Genomic DNA, 19386 nt, shown 5'->3' with positions numbered 1-19386 from the left:
AGGAGTATGAAAAATATGAGTGAAATAACAGTAAAATGGACAAGTAGTAGGTGTTATGGGAGTGGAGCATACCTGTAGCTTGGGTGTTCAGAGAACGGGGCACCTTACTAGTGAGCTGTGAGCAGCCCACAGGATGAGGAGACATGGCCACTGGGAAAATGGGGTGAGCACACAGAATGCAGTCACTGAATTGTACAACTGGAAATTTCATCTAGTTCTGTCCTCTCATTTTACAGATGAGAAAACTGAAGCCCAGGCAACTTAAGGAACTGGCCAAGGTCATGAAGAAAGTTAGTAATAGCAATAATGACTCTCAGTCCTAGGTGCCTGATGGGCCATTAGAGACACTGTCCATCATGAGATAAATGAATGGGTTTCATTTCCAGGAGCCCTCCTGGGAGGAAGAGGCTTGCAAAGCATTTCAGAGGCCAGGAAAGAAATGGGATGAGACAATGCTGGGCCACAGGAAGAGCCTGGAATCAAATATGGGTTTAAATCGTGTCTTTGCTAATTGTTAGCTAATTGACTTTGATTATAGCTTTTCTATAATCTGAGGAGATTATTTTAATAATTCAATAAGCTAAGTCTCTTCAGGAAATGGTGCTGAGAAAACTGGACAGCTGCCTGCAAAAGAATGAGCCTGCACCACTTTCTTACACTGTACACAAAATAAACTCAAAATGGATTAAAGGCCTAAATGTGAGAGCTGATACCATAAAATTCCTAGAAGAAAGCAGGCAGTAATTTCTCTAACATTGGCTACTGAAACATTTTTCTAGATATGCCTCCTCTGGCAAAGGAAATGAGACAAAAGCAAAATTAAACAAGTGAGACCCACCAAAATAAAAAGCTGCACAGCAAAGGGAACCATCAACAAAACAGAAAGGTAATCTATTGAATGGGAGAAGATACTTGCAAGTGATATGTCCTATAAAGGGTTAATATTCAAAGTACATAAAGAACTTACACAACTCAACACACACACACACACACACACACACACACACACAAAGAATCCAATTTTTAAAAAATGGGCAGAGGATCTGAATAGACATTTTTCATATACAAATGGCCAAAACTCATGAAAAGATGCTCAACACTGCTAATCATTAGGGGATTGCAAATTAAAACCACAGTGAAATACCACTTCACACCTGTTACAATGGCTAAAATCAAAAACAAGAGATAAATGTCGGCAAGGATGAGGAGAAAAGGGAAACCTCGTGCACTGTTGATGGGAATGCAAACTGGTATAGCCACGGTGGAAAACAGTATAGAGTTTCCTCAAAAAATTAAAAATAGAATTACCATATGATCCAGCAATTCCACTACTGGGTATTTACCCAAATAAAATGAAAGCACTAATTCAAAAAGATATATGCACCCCTATGTTTATTACAGCATTATTTACAATAGCCAAGATAGGGAAGCAACCCAAGCATCCATCAGTAGATGAATGGATAAAGAAGATGTGGTCTATATATACTATGGAATATCACTCAGCCATAAAAAAGATTGAAATCTTGCCATTTGCAACAACATGAATGGACCTAGAGGGTATAATGCTAAGTGAAATAAGAGTCATAAAGGGGTGCCTGGGTGTTTCAGTCAGTTAAGCATCCAACTCTTGATATTGGCTCAGGTCATGATCTCACAATTTGTGGGTTCAAGCTGCGCATGAGACTCTGTGCTGATAGTGTGGACCCTGCTCAGGATTCTCTCCTCTCTCTCTGCCCTTCCCCCACTCATTCATTCTCTCTCTCTCTCTCTCTCTCTCTCAAAAGAAAACTTTAAAAAAAAGTCAGAGAAAGACAAATACCATATGATTTCACTCATATGTGGAATTTAAGAAATAGGACAAATGAACAAATGAAGGGAAAAAAGGAACAAACAAAAACCAGGCTCTTTAAAAAAATTTTTTTAATGTTTATTTATTTTTAAGAGAGAGACAAAGCACAAGTGGAGGGAGGAGCAGAGAGAGAGGGAGACCCAGAATCTGAAGCAGACTCCAGGCTCTGAGCTGTCAGCACAGAGCCCAGCGTGGGGCTGGAACTCACAAACTGTGAGATCATGATCTGAGCCAAAGTCAGATGATCAAACTAGTGAGCCACCCAGGTGCCTCAAAACAGACTCTTAAGTACAGAGAACAAACTGGTGGTTGCCAGAGGGGATGTGGCTGAGAGGATGGGTGAAATAGATAAAGGAAATTAAGAGTACACTAATCTTGATGAGCACTGAAAAATATATACAATTGTTGGATTATTATATTGCATATCTGAAACTAATATACACTGTATGTTAGTTATACTTGAATAAAAAAATAATTAAATGAATTAATTAATCTAAAGTCTGTTCTAACAGTGGTTGGCGTATGAGAGGATCACAAGAAATCCTCTGCCTCATGAAGAGAACACCAGTGGAATCCCCCCTTGGCCAGGACTCCTCCAGAAGCAGCTAAAAAAATGTCAGTCGTGCTTTTCTTCATCTCCTGTAACCAGGTGGGCCTCTAGGGCAATTTCAGCCCATTAGATGCCTTTTCCTAGGGCTATGTCTTTTTAAGATTAAGTTGGTTATATTGAGTTGAGGGAAGACACCTGAGGAGGCAAATACTGCTGCCCTAGGCATCCATCCCACTAGCAATGAGCGTGCACTCGCACACACGCACATGCACACACACAGCCAAAACCACTGCAGCTATGGAAATGACCACACAAACCCCAGATGACTTCTAATGGGCTAAATTTTAGACACTCATACTATGTGATCATTCCTATAGTGGTGTGGTTTCCTTCAAACAATTCCTTTGGGAGACTAAACATTTATTCCAACAAGCCTGTTGCTTATGCTCAGAAAATGGTTCCCCTCAGATCTGTAACCCTCAAATTTGAATTTCTGTGATTATTGGAAGATCAGGAGTTCATTACCTGGGAAAATACAGATTCCCATGCAAACTGTCCTGCATATTGTACATTTTGGCAGGTCCTCAACACACACAAAAAAATAGTTAAGAATCATTGTTTTAGGGAGTGAATTTTGATTTAAATAAAACACTTAAGGGGTACCTGGGTGACTCAGTCAGTTGAGCTCCTGACTTTGGCTCAGGTCATGATCTCGAGATTCATGAGTATGAGCCCCATGTTGGGCTCTCTGCTGACAGCTCAGAGCCTGGAGCCTCCTTTGAATTCTCTCCCTCTGCCCCTTCCCTGCATGTGCTCTGTCTCTCAAAACAATGAAATAAAACGTTAAAATTTTTTTAAACATTTAAAATTCTTTTGGGGTCAACTCTCATGATTAAGGTAGATCACATATAAGGTTCAAAATGAAATGTAACTATAAATTAATGAGATAAATTTGTGTAGTTTATAAACTGGTTCTGAAGGAAACTAATCCCATTAAAGGAGTCTCATATGTTTGGAATTATTTCTCTTTGAAATAAATGTCAAGCCTCATCAAGATTCCTGATTTTGTCAGAGAGACGATGCATTTCAACAGGCAAATTCTATTGTTTGTTAAAAATAACCTTATTACTATCTAATTCTCAAGCCAAGCACAGACTACATTCAGAATAATGTTTTTCTCCTCAAATGCTCATAATCACCATCCCTTACATTTGTATAGTATTTTACAATTTATATAGCACCTTGCAATTTAAAAGCACTTTACAGTTTATAAAGCACTGAGTCTTCTATCTTTTTGTTAGATTCTCACAACAGCCCCATGAAGCTATCTCATTACATGTGATTTCTGAGTGAGCTTTGGACTCCCACTTGAAAGGTACTCTTCCTTCTACAAATCTCCTTGGACTTCAAAGCCTGTTGATCGTAAACATGTAGGGAAAATAATGCAATTATTGATTCTGTCTGATGTTACTTCCCTATTCAACACCCTATCACTTTTTGAGAACTTGCTTTCTTTCTTGGATACTGATGTAGTCACACACACACACACACACACACACACACACACACACACTTGTGCTCGTCCATTGGTCATATTTTCAGGTATCTTTTTTTCTCTTGTTTCACGGTCCATACTCCCCAGCCTGGCACCTTTATCAAGCAAATAACCTGAGAGAGAAAGGGGAGGAGGGAACACCAAAGAGCTGTTCCAGGGAACCCATGCCATGTGTAAATAAATGTTCCCCAGGGAATGCCACCCTTCTCATTTTCATCCACTTCCATATCCATATAGATCTCTTTTGATAAGAGTATCCACCCTTCAGTTAAGTCCTTCACAACAGAAAGCCACAGCCATCCCAGTGGATCAGGTTAAGTTCAGTGACCACCTAACAAACCCTGGTTGTTCTAGATCCTATTCTTGAGTAAGGGGCATTATTAGCTCTGTTGGATTACTGATGAGATGTAACAGGTTTGGATTCTTGGATCCACTCTAGAGCTAATGGTAATGGTAATGATAGAGAGTTGAAAGACTGTGTCCAAAGGAGCCCTATAGATGGCTCAACCAAACCTTACTTATCCATACTCTGAAGACCTTCAAACCAACCCTGAGATCTGAGTGGCTTGATGAGTAGACTGGAATGACATTTGGGCTGCTCATTTGCCTTTGGAGTTTCACTGAGCTAACATGCTATAACTCCTGGGATCTAAAGACACTTTGGGTTTGAATATTTAACACTAAAGCAGTGAGCGGTCAATAGATTATTTCTTCTTAAAGACTTTTCCTCTATTCTGTCTCCATAGCTATTATTCTGGGGTAAGACCTTTATTCATACTTCTTATTGTTTCAGTCTCCTAATTGGTCTTCCTGGTTTCAACCTGTTGCCTATTTCTGCAAGGTACACTTCTTTTAAGATCTGTGATTATCAAAATCTTTCAGTGGATTTCCAGTTAGAGAGTGGAACCCTAATTCTTTATCTTGGTAGTTAAGCCCACCTAGAGTCTGGCCTCAATTTAGCAGGGAGACATTACATCTATGGTTAAGTATTTGGGCTTTGGGGTTAGACAAACCTGGTTTCAGTGGGGGTTCTACCACTTGTTAACTGTGTGACCTTGGGCAAAATGACTAAACCTCTCTAAATCCTAGTTTCATTACTTGAAATGATTGTAGTTGTAATAGTACATATGTATGAGATAATGCATGTAAAGTGCTATGTGCAGGTATTGCACACATATAAAGAAAATTCTAACACATTTTATTTATCATTATTATTGTTTTTCCACCATATCTTCCCCATATTTAGTTGTAGCTAAGCTGATGTAGCTGTCCTTGTTTTTGCATTCTTCCACTATATGCTCACTTTATTGTTTTTTGGCGATCTTCAGCTCCTTAAAAATTACTTTTTTTCTCTTCATTACTTGTCCAAATCATGCATATCCTTCAATACCCATCTGAAATATCACCTACTCCATGAAGCATTTTTTTCCACCTGAGTAGTCTGTGGTTGTTGTCTCTCCTCTAGAGAGATACACTCCTCTTAGAATACACTTATTGTTTCTACTACTTACATAGATGTTTTGCAAGTTCACACAATTTTATTAAAATGTGTATATTTATTTCATCTCTTTGTTCTATTCATATCTTGAACTCTTGTTGATTTTTTTTATGTTGAATTATTTTCTTCCACTTTTCATCTATCAAAGTCTATGTTTTAGGCTATTCTGAACCATATATTTTTCCCAACATTGTATTTTGAAAATTTTAAGATACATAGATAGTTGAAGTAATTATGCAGGAAATACCCTTATACTCACTACCTATATTCCACAATTCACATTGTATTATGCTTGCTTTATCCCATATCTATCCACCCCTTATGCATCCAACAATCAATCTTACATTTTTAATGCATTTCATAGTAAGTTGCAAACATCAGAACACTCACAAATCATGACGCAAATTAGCTCCATCTGGTGAAGATTTTGAGGATGATCTACTTTATCTCCTGGTTTTGTAGATGAAAAAACTAAAGACCTAAGATATTAAGCAATTAATTCAACATTGGTTGGTTAATCATCAAGTATATACTGATCACCTGCTATGTCCCTGGTATTCTGCCAGGTCCTACAAATATAGTAATGAACAAAACAGTTCTGCCATCATGAAGCTTACAACCTAGCGGAGAAGATGGGTAATTGAACAGATCATTACAAATAGTTAAATAATAAAGTACTTGGAGATCCAAACAAATCTGGTGGTTTAGAAAAAGGATCCTAAAAGGAGTCACTATTTACTGCTCAGATCTCCAGACCCTTACTCCTGGTGATATCCAAAGACTTTCATGTATAATGATGATCTATTTTTTTCTGTATGAATAAATGACTGTAGTATAGAATTATTCTTGTTGTAAATATAAGAGAAACTTCACAAATTCTTCCAGAGGAGACCAAATACTGCAGGACAGAGTTGAAGGTGTAGTTTCTATGGAAGAAAAGATTCTCAGGAACATGGAGAAGTTAGCCTGAGCCCAGGAGTTAAAGCTGTGAACTTTTTATAAATAGCAGTCTCTCAGGAGCTAGGGCAAAGATGTTCAGGTCAGACTATAGGAAGCATATGAATTCAGGCAAAAGGAACCCTAGACTTGCAGGAAGCTCAATTTAGGGTGGGACCAAAGAATTACAAATACAAGGATTTCATTAAGAGTGGCCTCCTCAGGTGGACTTTGTACCTATTTTTAGACTTGTAATTTCCTAGTAGACTGAGTATGTGTGAGTGAAATATAACTTTATGTTAGGAAATTTCTATAGTTTCTCTCCTATTAAGTGATTTAAGGATTCTACAGTATCTCTTCCAAGTTTGTACAGTTTGGATCTATTTTTATCTTCTAAGGTAAAGAAATGGGTCCATCACTAGTCTCAAGACACAAGACTAGGTAAAAGATTTATCAAGGCTTTAGATCTGATCTTTGGAATTCTGAAGCCAGAATTTTGCCACTAAGTTAAGTTCATGGATTGAGCATATTTCCCTAAGACTGCCCTTTCAAAGAACATTGTTACAACTGGAGAGAGTAGCTTTCTTCTTTCTCTCTTTTTCTTTCTTTCTTTCTTTCTTTCTTTCTTTCTTTCTTTCTTTCACAATCTTTTTAATACTTTTTTGCTGAGGTATAATTGACATATAACATTATATTAGTTTCAGGTGGACAACATAATGATTTGATATTTATATATATTGCAAAATTATCACCACCTGAAGTCTAGTTAACATCCATCACCACACAATTACAAAATTCTTTTCTTGTGATGAGAACTTTTAGGATCTACTTTCTCAGCAACTTTCAAATATGCAATATGGTATTATTTACTACAGTCAGCAAGCTGTTCATTACATTCTCATGACTTAACTTATTTTATAACTGGAGGTTTGTACCTTTTTACACTATCAACTATTTTGCCCAACCCCCACCACCCCACCTCTGGCAACCACCAGTCTGTTCTCTGTATCTATGAGCTCAGTTTTTTGTTTTTTTTTTTTAGATTCCACATATAAGTAAGATCATAAGGTTTTTTTTTTCCTCCGTCTTATTTCACTCAGCATAATGCCCTCATGGTCCCTCTGTGTTGTCACAAATGGCAAGATTTTGTTATTTTTATGGCTGAATAATATTCTGTCATGTATATATATGACATTTTTTAATCCATTCATCCATCAGTGGATACTTATGTTGCTTCTATATCTTGTCTACTAGAAATAATGCTGCAATGAACATAGGGGTGCGTATACCTGTCAAGTTAGTGTTTTCATTTTCTTCAGATAAATACCCAGAAGTGCAATTGCTAGATCATATGGTAGTTCTATTTTTAGTTTTTCAAAGTACCTCCATACTATTTGCCACAGTGGCTGAGCCAATTTGCATTCCCACCAACAGTACATGAGGGTTTCCTTTTCTCCACATCCTCATCAACATGTAACTATCTGTTGTCCTTCTGATAATAGTCATCCTAACAGGTATGAGCTGATATCTCCTTGTGGTTTTGATTTGCATTTCCCTGATGCAAAAGTGATGTTGGGTACATTTTCATGTATCTGTTGACTATCTGTATGCCTGTTTTGAAAAAAAAATGTCTATTCAGATCTTCTGCCCATTTTTAAATCAGACTGTTTTTCCTATTGAGTTGTATGCATTCTTTATATATTTTGGCTTTTAAGCCCTTATCAGATATAAGATATACAAATATTTTCTCCCATTCAGTAGGTTGCCTCTCATTTTGTTGATGGTTTCCTTTGCTGTGCAGAAGCTTTTTAGTTTGATGTGATCCCAATTGCTTATTTTTGCTTTTGTTGCTTTTGCTTTTGGTGTCAAATCCAAAAAAATATCACCAAGATCAATGTTAAGGAGTTTACTGACTGTCTTCTAGGAGTTTTATGGTTTCAGGTCTTATATTCAAGTCTTTAATCCATTTTGAGTTAGGTTTTGTGTATGGTGTAAGAAAGTAGTCCAATCTCTCTGTCTCTCTCTCTCTCTTTCTTCTTTCTTTTCTTTTCTTTTTTATTTCTGTTTTTTTTTTTTTTGCATGTGGCTATCCAGTTTTTTTTTTAACACTATTTATTGAAGAGACTGTCCTTTCCTCATTGTATATTCTTGGCTCCTTTGTTGTAAAGTAATTGAACATATATATGTCAGTTTATTTCTGGACTCTCCATTCTGTTCCATTTGTCTATGTGTTTTTATCCCAATAACCATATTCTTTTGCTTGCTATAGCTTTGGAATATAGTTTGAAATCAGAGAGTGTGATGCCTCCAGTGTTCTTCTTTCTCAAGATTGCCTTGGCTATTCGGGGTCTTTTGTGGTTCCATACAAATTTTAGAATTTTTCTTTTTTATTTATTTACATTTGGTAAGTAGACCATTTGTAGATAACCCTAAAAACTTATGGAATGAATGCATGTCATCAACATGGAGGACTCTGAGTATTTTGGATTATTGTTCCCAATTATTCACTCTCCTCCTTTCTTTAACTGAGGACATGTCTCCATCCATTGCCAAGTGATTTATCTCCCTTGTCCCACTGACATGGGGCTTGGTTATGGGATTTATTTTGGCCAATGGTATGGAAACCAACAGAATTTACTCCATGAATGCCAATTCATTTGGTTCTCCCACTTCCACAGAAATGGTCAGATTGAGTCCTAGAATGGAAAGAAAAGTGGAACAGAACTACCACCAGTTTGAGACTGCCAACACATAATGTAAGTGATAAAAGCATGTTTATGTTATAAGCAATTGGTGTTATAGAGTTGTTTGTTTCTACAGCGAAGCTGACTGATATATATCAGCAAAAGTGTATTTAGACTAACCCTTCCCCAAAGTTTGCCTAGAGTAGGTGAGATACTTAAAAAAGTTATTTTTTTAAGCTATCTATTGCAATATTGAAGGAAGGTGGTTTGGAAATTAAAGGAGACTAATTCAAGTAAATAAGTATAGTATAGAAAGATATATCAAACCTGTATTGGGAAGAGGAAATGGTATTTCCTTGATTTAAAAATCTGTACATTAGTTTGTTATATTCTCTGTAGGCTCCCTAGACAATCCTTCTTAAACTTTCAAGTTTGATTTCTCTCAGAAAAGTCATGGCCTATAAAATGACTAATAGTATTATTGAAAAATGAGGTTGATTTGAATATTTAATAAAATACTTTCAAGCACTCTACTTGAAAATAAATCTTTTTTTTTCAAGCAACTATCTATGACATAGAAATCAGCAGGCTCTGTAGATTTTTATCTGAAAGTATGGTTAGATTCTCTTCTTATGGATAGAAGTACAGCCCAGCAATGCCTTTTACAAGATCTACTAAACTTTGTGAGGACCATCTAAAATCTAATAGGAGTAGGGGTGCCTGGGTGGCTCAGTTGGTTAAACATCTGACCGGCTTAGATCAGGATCTTGCAGTTCATGAGTTCTAGCCCCATACTCTCTGCTGTCAGCATGAAGCCTGCTTCGGATCCTCTGTCTCCCTCTGTCTGCACCTCCCCTGCTCATGCACATGCACATTCTCTCTCAAAAATAAATAAACGTTAAAAAATAAATAAATGAAATCTAATAGGAGGGGTGCCTGGATGGCTCAGTCGGTTAAGCATCCAACTCTTGATTTCAGCTCAGGTCATGATCTCATGGTTGGTGAGATTGAGCCCCACGTCGGGTGCTGCACTGACAGTGTGGAGCCAGTTTGGGATTTTTCTCTCTTCTTGTTCTCTGTCCCTACCCTGCTCATGCTTTCTCTCTCTCAAAATAAATAAACATTAAAAAAATCTAATATAGGAATGAAAAATCAGAGCATTCTAAAAAGTCCTGAATTTCTAACTTATTAACTGGGCCACGATTTTGGAATCTTTGATGCTGTTTTCAAAAGCAAACATTACTCTTATTTAAGTCCTCTAACTTTGTATCCTTGTACTGTTCTGGCTGCTCTCAGATCCCCTTCCCCATCCATTCTGAAAAAGGAAGACAGATAAAGCCCAAAGTCACTTTCATCAAAGCACATACCTGACTCATACTCCACTACCTAGAGCATGAAGGCCAAACTACAACTTGCCATCAAAGCCCTCTGCAAATAAACTCACTATTAGGTGTTAGCTTCCTACAACACAAATCCTCTACTCAAGACTAATGATCTACTCGCTATTCCTCAAATATAATTTGTACTTTTCTGCCTATTCACCTCTGCTCATGAGGTTAGAGATATGTTCTCTCTCTCTCTCTCTCTCTTCTGCATGTCCAAATACTCCTTACCCATCAAGCCCCCACTCACATTTCACTAATGAAGCCATCCATAACAACATAATTACAAGGGACTTGGGTCTTATTACTATCACAAGGAACATGGGATGATACAGGCTTTTGGGAACCCAATATTGCCTGACCTAGTGAAGTCAAAGGACAATAATTTATTACCATAATTTCTTACGGGCTAAATAGCATGCCCATAAGGCAAAAAGGTAAACATCACATAGAAGCCTATTGTATAAGGCCAGATTCTGCTGTGAGCAATTTAGTTGGAATTTAGGACAAATGCATACACCAAAATCACCTTTTTAAAGTAATGGTTACTGCTGAAGCAATCTTTTAATAACCTGAAGACCCCTTAAAGATTGTGGGTTCTTAGGGTACAAGAAGAGTAAGTCTTGAAGGTGGGGGGATCTGTGCATTCTTTAGAAAACTTATACACTATAAATATTATTTGTAGTCTGTTAGTTTTCGTGCTTAATTTTTTTGTAATAATTATTATTTTCAAAAGGTTTTACGTTGGGGCACCTGGGTGGCTTAGTTGGTTAAGCATCTGACTTTAGCTCAGGTCATAATCTCACAGTCTGTGAGTTTCACTCCCTGCGTCAGGCTCTGTACTGACAGCTCAGAGTCTGGAGACTGCTTCCGATTCTGTCTCTCTCTCTCTAGCTCTGCCCCTCACCTGCTCATGCTCTGTCTGTCTCTCTCTCAACAGTAAATAAACATTAAAACTTTTTTTAAAAAGGTTTTTTACATTAAATCTTAATGTATAAAACAGATCAAACTTATTTTGATTAAATCAGGACAAGTAGGTCAGGCACACCACTAAGTTGACCTATTGTACCTTTATCTAAAGGTGATCTCTGCTTCCCTTCCACAAGTGCCAAGTGTCTAAAAAACAGTTTATCACTTGTCTAGTCCAACTCTGCTATCCAGTCTAAAGCATCTCTGATGATTTGTCATCCAGCCTGTCTTCAAATCTAAGATTTTAGACTTCCTGTTTGGCTGAATCTGAGCTATAAGCTAATATTATAACTATTCTCAAAAAGGAGAAGTAGCAGCTGCTCAAATCAAAATCCACTTGGAATGAACATATCAGGAACCTTCAACAGATAGGAATATGTGCCATTCGTGCCAAAGTACTCAGACAGCAATGAGGAAAGGGACTTCATGTCAACCTCTGGGTAAGAGCCGACTGCCTCCAGCCCAGTGAAGACAGGCAGGAGGAGTTCTATGGAGTGTGCCTTGGAAAGTGGGACAAGGCTCTTCGGCACTGTCTCTATTCCTCACAATTACTTCAAGCCTCAGGGGTGCTGGCTGTTTGAAATGTCATTGCTATTAAAAACATTTACCCTAAGTGACAGGATCAATCTGATGAAAAGTTACAAAGACGAAGGGTAGAGAACGTTAAAAATGTGTATCACATTGCCATGTTTTCACTCACACTCCTCCCAGGTCTCTCTCTCTTTCATGATGAAGTCCAAGACCATGGATGGGATCTTTCAGGATCACAAAATACATGTATATTTCCTTTCATGGAAAAAGGAACTTCTTAAAAACCAATAATCTTTTAAATGGCATTGTGGGAAGAAGGATTCTTCATGCCAGGTTCTACATCCAAATGAACTGAGGAAAGGTACCATGTGACAGATAATCATGGATAAATACAATAGGAAGCTTAACTTCCTCCTGGAGATTGTCCAGAGCCTCTTGGCACTAAGCCAGTGTTCCCACTCCTGCTCCTGAGGTAGGTGTTCTTGCTTTCCAACAAACCCTCACAGGCGCCAGGGTTATAAGATAGAAGGTAGAGAGGAAGGCACAACTCTGTATGAAAGGAAGTGATTCATTTTAAAATATACTGCATTTAAATATAATATTAAAGTGAGTATTAGATTCCACACTCTACTGTGAGTAAGGGTATGGCTGCTAGAAGCCGAAATGGGAAAAAACCCAAAACAACCATAGTTGGATTTTGGTAGATGTGCACCAGCTCATGGGTAAAATGCTAGCCAGGTGCCTACTGGAAGCATGTATATCAGGGAGCACAAAAGAGAAGGGTGTTTCTGAGAAAATACCTGGCAAACCCTCAGAACATAGAACTCAGGCAAGCAGAGCCATGAAACAAATACAACATAAACCTACCAATTAACCACTTTGCTTCTTCTGAATTATGCTGTGAGTGATAGCATTCTTCCAAATATAGATGGTGTGTTATTTAAAGGGTAGTAACAAGGTGCTGGCATAGGGGTTTCATGTTGTTAATATATGAATAGGAATCATTTAGGCTTCTTGCTGGAGGAGCCCTTGCTGGAGATAAATAGTATGTGCAATTTCTGCTGTCAACAGAACCCAGTGTGATATGTCTTTAGTGGGATGAAATGACACTGAGCAGTGGCCCTGAGAGCAAGGGGCTCTGGTTGGTAATAGCCAGAATTATATTTAGTCTCCTGAACTTTTACCACCTTTGCTTTATTCTAAACTCACCTCCTGTAAGTTTTCTACTTAGCTGCAGTCAGTCTAGATGTGAGGCACATAATGAAGGCATTTGCTTTTTCTTTGAGAGCCATAAAATCTTTCTGAGGGGAGGAACAATTGCTTTTTTAAAAACAGAAATTTAAAATCCAATTTGTAAATGTACATTTAAAATAATTGAATCCTGTGGGGCACTTGGGTGGCTCAGTTGGGTAAGTCTGATTTCGGCTTAGGTCATGATCTTGCAGTTCACAAGTTCGAGCCCCGCTTCTGTCTCTGTGCTGACAGCTCAGAGCCTGGAGCCTGCTTCGGATTCTGTGTCTCCCATCTATCTCTGCCCCTCCCCCACTTGTGCACACACAAGCTCTCTTTCTTGCTCTCAAAAATAAACATTTAAAAAAATTTTTTAAAGCTGGTTCACTGAAAAAATTAACAAATATAAATGATCCAAAACCAACCTGATTTTGAAAAAGGAGAGGAAGCCTAAAGACACAGCATAAGAAATGGCAAGAGGAGAGTAACCATCAAAAGAGAAGCAATTTTAAAAACTACAGTTCTAAGCAAGTACATTAGAAATTGTATACTAAATAGATAACTTGCTAGGATAGCAATTCTCAAATTTGGGGGGCTCCTGAAAATTACTGAAAATACAGAAGAACTTTCATTTATGTGGGTTGTATCTATTACTGTTTACCATGTTTGATATTAAATTTGACAACTTAAACAGTATTTGTGTAGTAATTAAAATTTTAAATAATTATAAACCCATTGCATGTTAACATAAATAACAATTTTAGGAAAAATAAAAATTCTGTTCTCCTTTCTAATCTGAAAACTTACTGAGAAGAGTGGCTTCTTTACATTTTTGCAGATCTCTTTAATATCTGGCTTAATAAAAGACAGCTGGGGGTTCCTGGGTGACTCAGGTGGTTTAGTGTCTGACTCTTGATTTCAGTTCAGCTCATGATCTCAGTGTCATGGGACCAAGCCCCACGTTGGAGCTTGCTTAAACTCCAACTCCGTGTGGAGCCTGCTTAAAATTCTCTGTGTCTCCCTCTGCCCCTCTGCCCTGCTCACACACAGTCTAAAATTAAAAAAAAAAAAAAAGACAACTGGATTCTCACCTGTTTCTGTACTGAGTTTATTGTCACATGCTGTAGCTTCTGGATACCTCTACTATGTATTAGTGAGAGAATGAGAGGGAAAGACTTGGACACTTGATGTTCTAGGAAAATATACTTTAGAAAAAATAAATGTATATAATTTACTCATTCCAGAATGCAAGAATGCTTCAATATTAGGAAATCATTAGTCATCATAAGTCAAACAAATAAGTCATCATATTAGTAGATGGAAGCATTTGACAAAATTAAAAACCTAGTCCTGATAGAAGTACTCAATAAAATAGGAACCAACGGATACTTTCTTAAAATCATAAAATACAAAAATTATGTTATTTCATTAGCATGAATTTATGTATACCCTGATTTTATGCTTTGCTTTTAATTTTATATATGATATAGATGTAGATATGGAGATGGAGATAGAGACAGAGACAGAGAGAGATAGAGACAACATAGAGTTAGAGAAGAGGTATCTTAGCCCCCCAGGCCAGCATCTTATTTAATGGGATACCCCAAAGGCATTCCCACTAAAGTCAGGTTTAAGACAAGGATGACCACAGTCACCATTATTATTAACCTGATATTGGAGGTACAAGTCAATGCTGTTTTATAAGTGAAAGCAATTAGAGGCATAGGAATTGGAAAAGAGGGATAAAATTATCTTTTGGGGGAAAACCAAGAGAATTGATGGAAAACCACAAATTAGAGACTTTAGTTAAGAAGAAGCAGGAAATTAAGTCTCCTCCCACACACTTATTTAACATGCCATATTCCTGTGTATTCTCTGTTTTGTTCCATTAGTCTGTTTTTTTTTTCTATTTGTAGACCAATATCACACAGTTTTAATTACTATAACTTTATGATATGTTTTTATTGTTAGGAAAATCCTAGCCTTTTCTCCTTTTTCAGAGTTGTCTTGATGATTTTCTCTTGTACTTTTTCTATTCTATATGAAACTTAGGTTAAGTTCCATTAAAAAGCCTTTTGATACACCTCTCTGTTTATTGCAGTACTATTTGCGATAGCTAAATTATGGAAGCAGCCCAAGTGGTCATGGATTGATGAATGGATAAAGGAGATGTGGTATGTATATACAATGGAATACTACCCAGAAATAAAAAGGATGAAATAAAAGGATGAAATAAAAGGATGAAATCTTGCCATTTACAGCAACATGGTTGAATCTAGAGGGTATAACGCTAAGTGAAAGAAATCAGTCAGAGAAAGACAAATACCATATGATTTCACTCATATGTAGAATTTAAGAAATAAAACACACGAGCAAGAGAAAAAAAAAAGAGAGAAACCAAGAAACAGACACCTAAAGTATATATAGAACAAACTGATGGTTACCAGAGGGGATTGTGGGGATGGATGAAATAGGTAATGGGGATTAAGACATACGCTTATCATGATGAGCACTGAATAATGCATAGAATTGTTGAATCACTATATTGTACACCTGAAACTAGTGTAACACTGTATTTTAACTATACTGGAATTTTTTTAAAGCCTTTTGAGGGGCTTCAGGGTGACTCAGTTGCTTAAGCATCCGACTTTTGATTTCAGCTTAGGTCATGATCTCACGGTTCATGAGTGTCTCTGTCAGTGACCCGTGTCACTGTCAGTGGGGAGCCTGCTTGGGATTCTCTCTCTTTCTCTCTCTGCCCCTCCCCCCATCAAGATAAATAAATAAACTTTAAAAATAAATAAATAAATAAATAGCCTTTGACATTATGATTGGGAAGGCACTACATTTACATATTTATTTCCCAGGAGAATTGACATCTCTAAAATATATGACTTCCCATGTCATAGTGTATGCTATTCTTCTAAGCATGGCCTTCCCTGACCACCCTCTTGTAAATCGCATCCCCCCAACACTCCCTACCTTCCTCCCCTGCTTTATTTTTCTCCATTGCACTTGTCTCCATCTAACATACTTTATATGTTACTTTTTATTTTGTTTATCATCTGTCTCCCCTTTACTAGAATAGAAGTTTCATGAGGACAAGTACCTTTGTTTTCTCTGTGGCTATAAATAGCCCCAATGCCTAAGATGGCACCTGACACTTAACAAGTGCTCAACAAATATTTGCTGATAAATTAATTAATACAATTGGGCCTTCTTTTATTCCTTAAATAACACTTTACAGTTTTCTTCATATATAACTTGCTAATTTCTTGAAGATTTGTTCCAGTTATGTTGTTGCTATTGTGAATTTTATTCCACTTAACTTTCTAATTGATTAGAAATTAGAAAATTTTAATAGTTTCTTACTTGATTCTCTTGGACCTTCTAGATTAACGATCATATAATTTGCAAATATTGTCTCTTCCTTTCTGATATTTATACCTGAAATCTCCCCCTGTTTTATATTTTCATTGGTGGGGACCTCCAACAAAATGTTAAAAATTATGAGTAAGGAGCATCCTTGTTTTGTTTCTAACTTTTAGGAGATGTTCATCATAGTAATTAGTACATATGATTAAATATGTAAATGGACTTTATCAGGTTAAGGAAGTTTCCTTTTGTTCCTAGGAAATAGGAAACACAAAAGTTTTAAATTTTAATGTACTCAAATTATTAATATTTTTCTCTATGGTTTGTATTTTCTGTGTCTTATTTGAGAAAACTTTCTTTACCTCAAGGTCATACAGACACTTTCCTACATTTCTTTCTATAAATCTGCCACTACCATTTGGGCCTTTGGTGTACCTGAAATTAATATTTGTGGTATTGCGATGTAGGGATATTTTCATTTCTCTCCTATGTGGACAACCATGATCCCAGCGTCACTTCTTGAACAATCCTCATCCACTTGCAGTGATATTTCTATCATACATCAATGCTTGGGTCTATTTGTGACTTCTCAGATGTGTTCCATTAATTTATTCATCTATCCTTGCACAAATACTGCACTATCTTCCTATAATGAACAAATCTTACTACATGATAGGAAAAGTCCCTTATCACATTCTCCTCGAAATTGTCTTTGTGATTCTTGGCTCTCTGTCCTTCCATAGAATTTTAGGATCAGTTTGTCAGGTTGACAAATTAACCCTGTTGAAATTTTTATTGTAATTATATTAAATGTATAGATGAATTTCATGGAGAAGTTCCATTTTCACAAACTGGGTCTCTTAGTCCATAAATGGGATCTATATCTCTCCATTTATTTAGGACTTCTTTTATGTTCTTTAATAGTGTTTTAAATTATCTTTACATAATTATCTTGCGTAATCTTTCTTAAATTTATTCCTGGATAGCCTGTAGTTTTTTGTTATTATGATAAATATCCTTTATTTTGTTATATTTTCTAATTGACTTATTACTGGTGCATAGGAATGCTATCGGCTTTTCTAAATGCTTATTTCTCCAGGAATCTTGCAGCATTCACTCATTAGTTGTATGTTTGCAAATTTTTGGATTTTCCACGTAGATATCCATATTGTCTACCAAGAAGGACTATTTTCAATCCTCCTTTACAATCCTTTAGCCTCTCCAATTTACTTACCCTACCTCTTGATGAACAGAGGTTCTTAACTTTAATTAAGTCCTAGTTATCAAGATTTTCCTTCTTGTTATTGCTTTCTGTTCCTGTTTAATAAATTGTTCTGTATTCTTCTATGTTCTGAAATCTTTATTGTTTTTCCTTTTATATTTAGATCTACAAATCATCTGGAATTGATTAGTGTATGTAGTAGGAGATAGGAGCCAAGATTTATTTATTTTTCCATATGGATATCAAATCAGTTCAGTAACATTAAATGAAAAGACAACTGACAGCCTACTAAATTATGGTGGCAACTTGTCATAAATCTCTGCAGATCTGTTTTAGAACCCCCTACTATGTTTTAATGGTCTATCATTTTGTAAATAGCATATTGTCTGAATTACTGTATTTTATGGCAAATTGTGTTGTCAAGTAGCTCCGATATCAATGGTCATCAGAATTATCTTAGTATTCTTCAGCTTATCAGTTTCCACAAAAAGCCTTCTGAAATTTTTATTAGTATAATATCAACTGGAAGACTTGACACATTTACAATATTGAGACTACCAACTCATAAATATGATATATCCTTCTATTTATTTAGGTCTTCTTCAGTTCCTCTAAGTAATGTTTTGTAGTTTTCTGTGTAGAGTCTTCCACATCTTCTGCTAGATTTATTTCCTAGATAAATGATTTTTTTCTATTATAAATACATATATATGCATAACATATATGTTTAGGGGCACCTGGGTGGCTCAGTCGGTTGGGCGTCTGACTTCAGCTCAGGTCATGATCTCGTGGTCCGTGAGTTTGAGCCCCGCGTCGGGCTCTGTGCTGACAGCTCAGAGCCTGGAGCCTGTTTCAGATTCTGTGTCTCCCTCTCTCTCTGACCTTCCCCCATTCATGCTCTGTCTCTCTCTGTCTCAAAAATGAATAAACGTTTAAAAAAAATTTTTTTAAAAAGAAAAAGAAAATGATCACTTTTTTTATTTGGGAAGTTTTTCTTTAGACTAATGTAATTATTTTTTACTTAAATATTTGAAAATTCACTGATGAAGCCATCTGAGCCTGGAATTTTCTTCATGAGAAAGTTTTAAACTAAAATTCAGTCTCCTTAGTAGATAGAGGACAATTCACATTTTCTGTCTTTTTTTGTCTGTATTGGTAGGATGTGTTTTTCCAGGAATTGTCCATTGACTTAAAATTTCAATTTAACTTTGGCATAAAGTTTTCCATGGTATCTCATCTTCTTAAAATTTTTTTTAATTTAAATTTTAGTTAGCATGAAGTGCAATATTGATTTCAAGAGTAAAATTGAGTGATTCATCACTTAAACATACAACACCCAGTGCTCGTCACAAGTGCCCTCCTTAGTACCCATCACCCGTCTAGCCCATCTCCCACACACCTCCCTCCATCACCCCTCAGTCTTTTCTCTATTGTTAAGAGTCTCTTGTGGTTTGTTTCCCTCTCTTCTCTTCCCCCCTGCCACTTCCCATACGTTCATCTGTTTTGTTTCTTAAATTCCACATATAAATGAAATCATGTGATATTTGTTTTTCTCTGATTGACATATCTCATCTTTTTAATATCTGTAGTATCTTATACTTATGT

At 36.6% G+C, this 19386-nt stretch overlaps 1 long non-coding RNA gene across 1 annotated transcript; it reads left to right on the top strand.

Annotated features, from left to right (window-relative positions):
* The first annotated feature begins 999 nt into the window (after positions 1–999).
* Positions 1000–16146, top strand: LOC128314863 (uncharacterized). Its single transcript, XR_008297007.1, has 5 exons — positions 1000–2498; positions 3701–3774; positions 9067–9144; positions 12135–12426; positions 15286–16146. It is a non-coding gene; the product is annotated as an uncharacterized LOC128314863 (long non-coding RNA).
* Positions 16147–19386: the final 3240 nt, after the last annotated feature.

Source organism: Acinonyx jubatus, chromosome A2 (assembly GCF_027475565.1).
Source record: "Acinonyx jubatus isolate Ajub_Pintada_27869175 chromosome A2, VMU_Ajub_asm_v1.0, whole genome shotgun sequence".
Classification (NCBI taxonomy): domain Eukaryota; kingdom Metazoa; phylum Chordata; class Mammalia; order Carnivora; family Felidae; genus Acinonyx; species Acinonyx jubatus.
The sequence above is the reverse complement of the archived record's forward strand: the minus strand, read 5'-3'. Positions and strand labels throughout refer to the sequence as shown.